Genomic DNA, 13,115 nt, shown 5'->3' on the forward strand with positions numbered 1-13,115 from the left:
TGAGAGTCATGTGACCAGGGGTACAGACTCTGTACAGAATACCTTGCAGAGATTGGGGTAGGACTGTTGAGAGGATATCTCTTGTGAAAGTGGGAGGCACACACCTCATGTCCGTCAATGCACACTAACTCCTTTGAATGAAGCAGGTATGCACAAAGGAAAAATGGTTAGGGGCTTTAAGTAAAGACCCTTGAGGATAATGACACTAATCCTGTCAATCAGTCCCCTCCCCCAGGAGGAACAAATTGGCTGTGTTACAACATCCTGCCTGCAAGAAACCTTCTAGAACAGTCTTCTACCACCCAGCAGAGCTACAAATGTTCTACCCTATCAACCACCAGCACTATGGCAGCCTAGATCCAGAAACAAGCAGTGCAAGTAAAATGCCTAACCTATGCTACAGCAGGGTGAACAACTTTTATCTGCTTTCAATATTGACCTGATGGCCATATGTCTCCTTGCAGAAGATTCACTCAGCTTCTATTAAAAAGATTACAATCTAGATGGCCTGTCAGGCTGTGCAAAGCCAATTTGTTGTAGCTGACTTTATTACAAACTGTTGTATAGTAGTACAAAATAATAATAATAATAATAGTGATGATGGTGATGATAATGATACAGATCCTGTGCATCTCAACATCTTACCAAAATATGCAATATCATCAGAGGGAGGAGGTGAATTTATTTAGTTATTTTGTTTGTATTTTCTTTTTCTTTTTTTCTTTTGCTGGTTTGTTTACTGACTGAGGTCTAACTGTACAAGAACCCATTTAAAATGAAGGCCCAGAGATCAGAAAGTAGCATTACATACAGATGGAGGTCACTTCTGTGACCTGATTTGTAGTTAAATAAATCATTTTTCACACACACACACACACACACACACACACACACACACACACACACACACACACACACACACACACTCTCTCATGCCACAAAACAAATATACAATGCAAAATCCCCTCACCTTTGAGAAAAATCTTTACTTTAAAATTTTCTCTGTAAACTATACAGTTAAGAAATACAGTGCCCTTTCAAACTGGAAACAATCCCAGCAAACCTTTTGTTTCTCACTACCTCAGTTCATACCTCTCAACTGTACACATTTTCGCAGGATGTCCAGATTTTTGCCTAATATTTTTGTCTGTTCCTCTCATAAAATTTGTGATTTTATCGATTTTTCTGGAAATTCATTGTGGTCTGAATACATTAAATAATGATAGTCATTTTAGTTTCAGTATCCTTAAAAAAAAAAAACATTGTAACACAAAACTTTTAATCTAGCAACTTTCTAAGTTTATAAGAGCAATGTTTAAAAAAAAATATCCCTACGTTTTGAGGCTTTGACCCCCCCCCCATTATTTTTGGCTTTGTTCAGATTTTTTTTTTGTGCTAAGAGGTTGAGAGCTATGCATCAGTTTGTCTCCAGACCTCACATTCCATAATACTATTAGCTCTGAGGAGAGAGAGAGAGGGGAAAAAAAACAAGCATATTCAACTCCCCCAAAAGAAAACATAGAGTTAAACTCCATTAGTCCATGTTTATGAGTCACATCTAACTCCAACAGTAACCCTGTGAACAGCTCCAGCCATCCACACAGTTTTCTAGGCAAGTAGGGAATAGACGTTGATTAGCTGGCCTTTCTTGTCTATAATACATAAGGCACACGGATACCTAGAGATGATTTAGATTTGCCAATCTGCCTGCACATGTCTTTAACAGGTAGGAGGAAACCAGAATATGCAGATAAAACTAATGCACACACAGGAAGGACATGCTGATGCCACACTGAGGGCATCCCAGCTGAGATTCAAACAGCAGAACCTCTTGTTGTGAGACAGCAATGCTTCACACAGCACCTTTGTGCACACAAAGCCAAAAATAACTTCTCACAATACAAGATAACAACACAGGTGGCAACAGTATCAGAGAAGTAGCTTTTGTAAAACTCTATATTGCATATTGGCTGGTAACTATGTCATCTTTTCTAATTTGGAGGAGCAAAGCAGTTTCACACTGTGAAGTACTGAAGGAAAAAGAACTGCTGGTTAAGAAACAAAGTTATAACAGATAGGCTGCCCTCACTATTCATTTTTTCTTTCTCTGCTTTGATATGTGTGTGTGTGTGTGTGTGTGTGTGTGTGTGTGTGTGTGTGTGTGTGTGTGTGTGTGTGTGTATACGTATGCATGTATGTGCCTAAGTGCATGACTGTATTGGGGGTGGTGTTTTTAGAGGCCTGTCCAAGATACAGGAATGCTGGATTTTAAACAGAGGACAACATAATTATTATATTAACAATACTAACAACTGCAGTCACATAGAGTCAAGCATTAGCATTACACATAATATGAAGATATGACCACAAATGTCTATTAAAGTTTACTGTTGCCCTTTAAAGACTATTTGTGGGGCAGCATTATATTGTTCTCTGTTTACCCTCTCTGCTTAGTCTAAGACTGCTAACTTTGCAACACAGTCTAGAATTTCACCAGTTATCCTTAATAATGGTAATATCTCATGAAGTTCACTAGATGTTTCCAATTTTAAGTTTGCTTACTGTTTTCAGCATTATTGGGTAAAAATTTAATAGACAACTTCTCAAATTCATGCAAATGGTTGACATGACAGTCATGGCAATGACTTTTTGAAATATTCTTTTACCTACAACTGCTCCACTCTTATGAATAAACCAGATATTGAATCAGGCAAGCTTCAGCTCAGAACTGTGCAGTTTCATCTCTATTTCAATGTCATTGCAAGCAGATTGACAAATGGAATTTATTGTGTGTGTGTCTGTGTGTGTGTGTGTGTGTGTGTGTGTGTGTGTGTGTGTGTGTGTGTGTGTGTGTGTGTGTGTGTGTGTGTGTGTGTGTGTGTGTGTAGGGGTGGTGTTATTAGAGGCCTGTCGAGGATACAAGAGTGCTTGGTTTTAAACAGACGGTGAGAGAGAAGCTTAAGAAAAGATATAAAGAAAGCAACATACGGTGCCCAGAGATAGAAGGCTTTGTCTGTAATAGGCCTTTCATTCCAATTAAATCCACAGTAAATCTGTTTCTAATAGCGATTGAATGTGGCTGTGAGAGTGCTGGCCTGAATGACACTTTATTGAGTGTAACACTCTCCATTGTAGCTTTGTGTTACGCTTAATTATTCACTGATTTGGCAGTGGTCGGGGTTAGAGGATTTGAGGTAGAGGGGGGACCCTTTCAAGCCATGAGTGAGATGCCTGATTAGAGATGGATTGGGGGGGGAAATTTGAGAGAATAAAGAAAAGGCTGAATAACACTTGGCAATCGTATTTGAGAATCTCAGGGTGATTCTACATTTTTATTTTATTTATATTCAAATACTTAGCTAATCTGGCTTAAGACTTTCAGTCTAAAGAGATTTTTCTGATATTTGCTAACACAATATTCAGATGGCTGTTCAGCTTTTATTGTACTGTTCCATATTAATGATAATGCTAATTTAAATGCATCATTTATTAATACATGCAATGATGTAGGGAAATACAATGTGACTGCCACCAGCATGGACTGCACCAATCACTCCCTAAGGAGAATATGAAACAGGTCACCACCAAATGCAGTAGTTGCCACACATGAGATGTAAGCATGGTGTCATGTACACATCCTTCCCTGTCACAATGCAAATAAACTTCTTATGCACACTCTCTCTCTCTCAATCTGTTTCTCTGCTTTTTCAGTCATGCATACATATTAAACTCCCCATTAGAAATCATAAGCAGTATGGTACCATGGTTTGTGCAGGCCTGAGATCTGGAAGATTAGAGTTCATTTACATGTTGAGTGACAACAAACAAATTACTTTAGCTACATAGTACTTCAGGCATTCAGTATAAAACTAGGTAAAGTTAAAAGTACAGCAAAAGGGATTGCAGCTGCACTTGCTTTAGATGTGCTTAAATCTATTGCAAATATATTTAACTGCTAGCAGTCCAAGAATCATAAAACTGAATTGAAAACAGTTATCTAAATATATATTTTTCCCAAATATATTATCAGGTGATTTACCTGCCTGAAGAATATTCTAGGGGCCTGGAAATGGTTCACTGTATGTTGTAGGATTTCTATCTTATGTAAAATGATCTAGTATGCCATCTCAGAGGGCTTGGTTTCCAGCTTCAGCATCTTGACCTCCGCTTGCTGCTAATGTGGAGTTTGTATGCTATCACAATTCATGTGTAGGGTTATCTTCCAGCGACATGCTAGTTGGTGACTGTTGTACATAGGCAGTCTCTGCTCTCTCGCTTTGTACACACACAGATCCTGAGAAGGACTAGTTCATTTAACCAGCTAACAAAACAACAAAGAAGGATGTTTCTCCTTTACTACATTCTCCCTATCTGAGATGCCACCCTTTACATCACAACAAATTCTTAAATAATCTCTCTCTCTCCTCCAGTAAAGAGAAATCATTACATGTACCATAGTTTGTTTGCTATTTGTCTTATGCTTGATCTTCTGAACATGTCAGACAAAAGCACCATTTACTCACAGGCTTTCAAACACATAACAGTACACACCTGCACATCACAGGTTGTTTTATTTTTTTTTTAAATGTGCTGGGAACTATTTCAATCACATCTTGATATTCTGCATAGTACTGCTGGATGTGAATTACTGTGAATGGTTCTGATATCTGGTATGTCTTTTGAAGGCCCAGTCCAACATGCAGCAATGTCGTCACCTTAAACTTTCCACCACCATACATGCAGTGGTGCTACAACAAAGCATGCTCTTTGCCATGCTCTCTCCTGCATAAAGCATTTGTATGAGCATAGTTGTGTACTTATGCTTTTGTATCTCCTACAGCCCGAAGTCAACAAACTGTCGCTGGTGCAGCTAAGATACTCTGAACTCTGCCTGAGACAAAAGAGGGTAGGCCAATGGTCATTTTACACGTTTTAACTCTCCGAAATGGCTCTACAAGTGTTTTAGACTTGGGAATGAACCTAGATTTCAGGTGTGCTGGTTATGCGGTAGTCCTCTGTATCAAGAGCTGGCTAGTGATAATATTTTTGAAGCACATTCTTGACGTGTGTGTGCTACACATTTAAATAAAAACCTCTGCCTCTGATTTGCTGCAAAGTATATTAAAATACAATGTAGGTACACAAATACTTATTATGAGACAATATGTCTTGAGTCAGCTGAAAATACTAGAGATAAAACAGCTCTGCAGGGTAAAATCTCCAATCAGTATGGAACTGTACAAAACTGAATGAAATTCTATTGCCGGAACTAATAGTAAATAATTTTTTTAAATGACTAATATGAAGTTTAATTAATCCAGGAATGCTTTTTGCATAGTATATAGAAAATTATTCTGAAATTACCCAGTTTACTTAATACTGGAATGCCTTTTGCAGTGTATATAAAATGACTCTGCATGTTATGAAATTGATAGGTTTGTACAGCAACATGTTTTAGACTTCAGAAGAATTCTATGGTTCAAAATTCCAAAGTTTCACATTCAAAATAGAAATTCTAAATTGGAAGATGTTCAGCCTTCAAAATGAAAAAGGAAGTGGTACTCTGGCAATCATACCTCTCAAGTATCCAAATTTTCACAGAATGTCTAGATTTTTGCCTCATAGTTTTGGAATGCTCCTCATAAAATTTGGAATTTTCTGACAAATCACTGAGGAGCGAAGTCACTAAATAATGACATACATTTGAGTTTCAGACTTAATATCCTTCAGAAAATGCATGCTGACACAAACCGTGCTAAGGAAGTTGGCATAATGGTTAAGATATTTGCCTTATAGACTCAACGTGTAGGGTTTGATTCTCACTAGGGTTAATTAGCTAGGCTTGAAGTGGTCCACAGATGTAAGTTAGCCTAGTACTAATGTATGACCCTCAGTTTATTAAAATGATATTTAAAATCTGGCCCTATTTATGGGCAGTTGTCCCCTGTTATTTTAGGTTTTGTCCAGATTTCTTGCTCTAAGAGGTTGAGAGGTAAGCTAGCAACATCCTGTGAAGCTTTAATATGGACATATCATAAGGCATGCCTTTTATTCATCTACTAATGTCATTTCTCATCATTCCTTTATTTCTACCACCCCTACTGCTAGTAATTCAGTGAACAGCAGGGAAGTGCTTTTTTGTACCATAAACTTATAGAATCTTTTGAGTCACTTTTCTCCCTTGTCCCCCCCAAATGAAATCTAACCAGTTAGACACCCTCAATCAAAGAAACAACCAACTTGACAAGCTCTCAATGAATGCAAACAAAAACAAGCAAATACATGTATATGTACACTTGAACTTATTTGTGCAGTAATTTAAAAGCTTCACAATTTGATTTTTAGCCTTATATCGAAGGGCAGGTGTCACTGCCGTGCAGATGAAGTGTCATAGTTCACATGATGTGTTAGACCAAGATTCTGGTTAAGATTTACTTTGTTGCCAGTCCATAGCCGATCCTGATAAAATGTGAATTTCCCTGCTTTCCTGATCAGATACCTTGCCATCACTGGAAACATTATCAGTTAGCTTTCTCCTATCTCATTTTACCACTTTATAGCTGCAGTACAGCTACTACACTTCTGTTAAAGCAAGCATAATTGTTAACAGCACTAATTAAATAAATACATCTTCATTACTGTATTTTGCATTTTTTCTGTTTTCATCTAAACATGAAGCAAGGATTAACTGACAGAGATATATCAGAACATTCTGGATGTATTTACCACTACTGAGAAGTGCTGACTCCTAATATTTGCTCTCTGATCACCTTTTGACGCTGCTCTGTACCTACCCTTCTTTGTAAATTTTTCTTCCATACTAGTTGGTTGTCATTTTTCAGTTGCAGTGTTCGGTAAAGTGCCCACCTACCTTTTATCTTGCTTTTTTCATAGCCACTGACTTGCATGCTTGCTGATCGTTTGTATTTACTGTACAGACTACTCAACTTCATTATTATGGAACAGACGTGTACAAACGATAGGTCTTTATGATTATCAGAGCAATACTCCTGAACTCTGAAGGAAAATAATGTTTGTTTGTGTACACACACACACACACACACACACACACACACACACACACACACACACACACACACACACACACAAACCCACCACAAAGTGCCACCCTATAAATTGGGTATGTTGCACAGATATGCACTAAACTTCTTCCACAAACTGTTTCTTTTGTAGCTGCATGCAGGTTTTCCTGAAAGTTTCTATCACAATGTCAGCTGTCTACCCATCTGCACTTATCTGGCTAACTTATTTTATTTTCACCCTGACCAGTAATTATTACGTTTTCCAACTCACAACGTCTTGAAGTCCACCATTTACTTCTACAGCTTTGGGGTTACAATTTATTCATAGCTGCCTTTTTTGATCTATTGCATTATCAGTAGATATGCATGTGCTATGCTTATGCTGATCATATGCCCATCACCAAAGCTAAAAGTACTGAGTGTGGCACCTGCAGTAAGGATTTCTGGGAAAATGTCAAAGGTAGTAAAGAGAGGGTTGCTTTTCATATGAAAGCTTTCTTTCATTTGTATGCCCTTAACAGACTTTTAAAAGCTGCTTTCTCAATATTAATCCGGTTTGCCTTGCTTTCATTCTTTCTTTGCCTTTGTGTAAACTGTCAAGTTGGGGTATTTCAGTGAGAAGATCCTTCTTTGAGAGCTGCTGAGCAGTAAAGGAAGCATTGAGGTCTACTTGTGGTTTAGGTTAGATGTTTGAGGCCCTGCGCAGGAGATAGGGACACTTAACTTTTAGCAAAATATAAATCAACATGGCCCAAGAGGGTAGATGAGAACAGAATAATCCTTCTCCTGTCTCAGTGGGAGGTAACATGAAGGGAATGGTGAAAACTATGCCAGGGCATTTGGCTCACATTTCCTATGACAAGAATGCTTGCTGCGGTGGAGAAATATTCACAGGGGAAAATAAACCACTTGGAAATTATTATATCGCCATTTGTCTTTTTTTTTTCCTCAAGTACTGTAGTGAATGTAGGGTACTGTCATTTATCATGAGAAGAGCAGCAACATTTGTAAAGTCTACTGGTGGAGGAAACAGATTTATGGATATTCACCTATTCATTTTTCAGAACCTATTTTACTGTATTCAAGGCTGCAGAGGAGCTATACAGCTTATCCCAGCAAGCAACGGTTGTAAAGCAGAGAACCAATCCTGGATGAGATGTCCATTTGTCGTAGGACAAACACACACACACACACACACACACACACACACACACACACACACACACACACACACACACAGACACAAGTATACACACAGACACACACACACAGGTATACTCACACACATAAGTATACACACACATGCTCACATGTGCATGCATATACACACACACACCAGAACATTCAACCTCTCAGCATAAGAAATCTAGACATAGCCTAAAATAAGGAGGGAAAACTCTGAATATTCTGTGAAGATCTGGATAGCGGAGAGGTATGACACACACACACACACATTACAGATGATTCACTGATGCAGAAGTATGTTGACTATTTGTGATAAAGCAACAGCAGTGTTAGGCTTCATCTAGGATAGAAGGCTAACCAAGGAAGGAAATGCCCCAGATCCTTGGGACTTGTCTCCTTTCTTGTGGTCCAAGATTTGGAATGCTGATCCATCTCAGAAGGACTGTGGCTTAGAAATGAAATGTCTGCCTCATGGATTCAGGGACTGGAGTTTAATTTAGACAGTCTATGAGTAGTTTGCATGTTTTCCGTGTACTTGTATTTTGTTTTCTAGTACTCCAGCAGTAAAAGTGCCTATCTGCAACTGTGTAGGAAGGGGGGTGTGTGAGTGGAAGACAAAAAAAGGAGTTATCTCTTGTGCCATTCTGGGCATTTATATTGTCTTTCTGCTGGGATAAGGAACTGGAAACGACTAGATTGCACACTATAATGTTCTACACTTACATTTGTGCACTAGCAGTCACTGGATTGCATATTGTAATGTTCTACACTTACGTTTGTGCACTAGCAGCCACTGGATTGCATACTGTAATGTTCTACACTTACATTTGTGCACTATCACTGATTTTAGTCACATGGCATCCCCAATTAGCACGAAAAGTGTGAAAGCTCTTTTAAAAGAGTACTTTGAAGACTTGTTTGAAGTTGCTGTTGGGAGTATCAGTGTTTCTCAATGGTAGACAGGAACTTTGCCTGCTGATGACTTGAAGCAAGACTGTGGATAAATGATCTAGTGTGAGCCCCAAAGGCCCTGTAACCATGATGCCATATTTTGTGATTCAGAGACATGTTAGCCACAGTAAGGGAAGACCTCATTACTCCCTAATTTGCATGTCTCTGGATGACAGTTATAACAATGATGTACAGATCACTGTTGATCTGCACATACGATAGATAAGTGCTGCAGAAGCATTGTTTAGCCTTAGGCATCTCCCCTCAGTCCAACCCCCCACACATGTACATATTCAAACACAAACATATGTATGCACACATACCACAGCCACCACATCTGTTTGGGAGTTGTCCCTAGACTCCTGTACAAGTATAAGTGCCATTATGGCAGAAGCTTTTACCTCCCCATAATAATTCAAGTGTTATTATGGCTCAGTTGTATTATCCCTACTGGCTAGTGTGTTCCCCTGCATCCCCATATTACTTGAAGTCATATTATGGCATGACTGTCACATGCCTGATGTCTTGTGGTTTCCTCCACCTTCTGATCCCTGCACTAGTTGAACTGCCATTAATCCACAAGAGTTTAATGTACTTTTCATGGTGTTTGGTGTTAAATTCTCAACCATGATCTCAGTAATAGTTTAAATGCCATTACAACACAGTCGCATTATTCCTGGTGACTCTTCCTTGTGGTAGATAAATAGTACAAATGCTATCAGTTAGTACACAACCACAAGTATGTTTGTATCTTGTCTGGGTGAATTTAGTGAGTATATTTTACATGCTGCTGTGTACAGGTTGTACTTTGTGTTGTGGAAGTGAATGGATTGCAGAGTGAGGAACTTTTTTGAATATGGAGAAAGTGTTGCAGTTGTATATATACTGAAGAAATCACAGTGATTCCCATGTCCTTACTTCCATGGCAGGAAAAGAATTAATGTTTGAGACCAAGAGGTATAGCTCCATGTGGAAATACACTTTGTCTAGTACAAAAAAACATTTTATATACATATTTATATATGTGTGTCTTTTACTTTATATTTTGTGTTTGTATATGTGTGGTGGTTTGTATGTATAAAACGGCTTGTGTTCAGTGTTGAAATACTCAAAGCTTCCAATGGTATTATCTAGTATAGCAGTCGCACAAAAAAGGGATTCAGAAATTTGACTTTTCCAAATAAATTCTGCACTATTATATTGTTATACTGATGACTCTTTAGAGAACAAGGACAGTAGACAAACTAAAAGTACAGTCACATTAATCCATAGTTCATTCTGGTAGTTTTACTGTACACGCCTATGAAATAGGATACATTTTTTACTTCATCTCAAAACTACTTCAGAAATCATAATACTGGACATTATACAGGAAGGCTAGCTTTGTGTTGCTATGCTACCTGATAAGGTGCCACCGTACAGGTCAAAGCGATGTATGCCCCCCCATCCTTGTGTAAATGGGATATACCTTAACGACAGCCACTTGCAGACTGACTGCTTTGCCAATTAAATTCTATCTCACATTTCTAACTATTCTTTGTTTCATGTTGTCCTTCTTACTGTTTATTCACTCATTTTTTTAAAGATTTGCACTAATGACATATACTTGAGTTTCAGGCTTCAAATCTTTCAGAACATAACTACTAACTACTAATATACTAACTCAAAACTTGTTATTCTAGTAACTTTCTAAGTTTATATGAGCAATATTTAAAAATCTGTCCCTATTTTTGTGCCTTTGTACTCCCATTATTTTACGCTTTGTCCAAATTTCTGCACTAAGAGGTTGAGAGGTATGTATATAATTATTATTTAATCTTCAGTTCGACCAGTGGTGTTTCATTGCCACTATTCTAAGAAACCTACATAAAAAGCTTACTTCAAACCCTAATGTCTTGCTTTGTGAAAGTACAAAGAACAAGAAATAGTTCAAATACAAAAATGGACATTTTCTAACAGATAAGATAAAGGGAGATACACAGGACTTAGGCATGCTAGATGTTTGTTTAGTTTGTCTCAAAATATGGTGATTAATGAATAACTAAACTTCACTCTACACTGATAAAAGTGATGCATTAAATATAAATAACGCTGTTGTATTTCAAGAAGATTCCTTAGCCTGTCTGTAAACAGTTGCTGCTATGTTAACTGAAAGACTTTTTAACTCTGCAAGTCTATTAACATCAGATTGTGTTTCCTTTGTTTAGCAATCTGTGAACATATGGTCACCCCCAGAATACCCAACCTCAGTGAGACATGCACCTTTTACTGCCTTTCTCCATGCCTTGCTGTGTTCAGCCATCTGTGAAGGGGGTGGAGGGGGGGGACAATTGGAGACTTCATTATCCACAGTATTCATTTGAAATAAATGCTGATCCTGTGCTCCAGAGTGTTGCCACAATGAATGCACTTGTTGACCTCTTGTGACTGTGGACAGGGCAAGGTCAAGGGGCAGCTGCCGGGATAAGGCACTGTATAAAAATGTGTAAATCATGAAGTAGCCCTGTTCCCTCCCAGCCTAGCTCAAAAAAATGCATCCCAGTCAAAAAACAGAAACACCCTTTTTATTGCTAAAAGAGAACAGATGGTAACTGAATGGCATGGGACCTGTTGGGATACCATGTAAAGACTTTTTGATTTGTCATTAAAAGGCAGCGAGTAAAGAAAAAGTTACTAGTCATACAGCTGCAGTAACAGGGAATGATATGAAATTGAATATATTCTATTCATGACACGTGACAGTTGTTGGCACTTTTTCTTCACATTAGCATACTTACAGAATTGGCCAAGTACTCCTTAGGTTGGCTCCCTGTTAGAAATCTAGGACACAATGCTGTGAGTTCCAAACATTTGGAAAATAAACTGCAATTCAAACAAGAAATAAAAAAATAATGAAACTCACTGTTAAATCTTTTAAACACTTCTGTAGGGGGTGCCACCCCCCATACCTCTCAACTATCCAGATTTTTGCCTCATATTTTCAGTCCATTTGTCATAAAATTTGTTTTTTTCTGGCAAACCATTGAGGATTGAAGTCACTAAATAATGACTTGCATTTGAGTTTCAGACTTTATATCCTTCAGAAAATGCATGCTAACACAAATCCTGTTATACTAGCAACTTTCTAAGTTTATAAGAGCACTATTTAAAATTTGTCCCCATTTTGTGACCTTTGTCCTCCACATTATTTAAGCTTTGTCCAGATTTCTTACACTTAAGAGGCTGACAGGGGTGCACCCACTGAACCCCCTCATATGGGGTTCAGAGACCCCATATCAATGCTCCTTGTATACATTAATTCTGAGATCACTTGTATATATTTACTATGAGATCACTGTACCTCAGTATATGAGAATTGTCTGTATCCCAGCCACAGCCTCAGCCTCAGACATGCTATACATTCATTTTTTTTTCTTACACCTGTTATTCCAAGGATCACAGCTGCAGCTTTTAAAATTTCGGCAAACACTTGCTGCTTTGGAGTTCTGTCATGCCTATAAGGCAAAATTCTAAACAGTATTGCTGTTTTGCATTTCAGTGGCTCAGTGTTTTAAGATCCCTGCCTTGTAACTCCAAGATTCAGGCATTGGTCCTGATTTTCAGTTAGCATCTCGTTGGAAGTTTCATGTTGTGTGCATGTGTGTAATTTTCTTTATTTTTTTCTGAGTGTTCTGGTAAGTTCTTCTTCCCCAAAACAACTTGCTGCTTGAAAGCTACTCCAAATCATCCACTTACTTTTGCCCTTGTGGATCATATCTTAGCTTATGTTTATAGATTCATAGGTTTGTACTAGGCTAATGGCCCTGGAGCCTTTACAAGCCTAGCCCATAGGATTACCCTGCATCGTGCCACCCAACCTTAGTTCCCAGTGCCTCTGTCGAGTAGAGCCACTGGAATGATCCCCGGGGTGTACTTTCTATTTCTCATACACTCATC

The 13,115-nt window shown here is 38.3% G+C and overlaps 1 protein-coding gene across 1 annotated transcript in view; it reads right to left on the reverse strand.

The window, feature by feature from the left end:
- KIRREL2 (kirre like nephrin family adhesion molecule 2) overlaps positions 1-13,115 on the reverse strand; it is a 130,561-nt gene that overhangs the window by 67,294 nt on the left and 50,152 nt on the right. The window lies entirely within an intron of this gene.

The sequence above is a fragment of the Protopterus annectens genome, chromosome 8.part0, assembly GCF_019279795.1.
Source record: "Protopterus annectens isolate FY-2018-M chromosome 8.part0, PAN1.0, whole genome shotgun sequence".
NCBI classification, from domain to species: Eukaryota; Metazoa; Chordata; order Ceratodontiformes; family Protopteridae; genus Protopterus; species Protopterus annectens.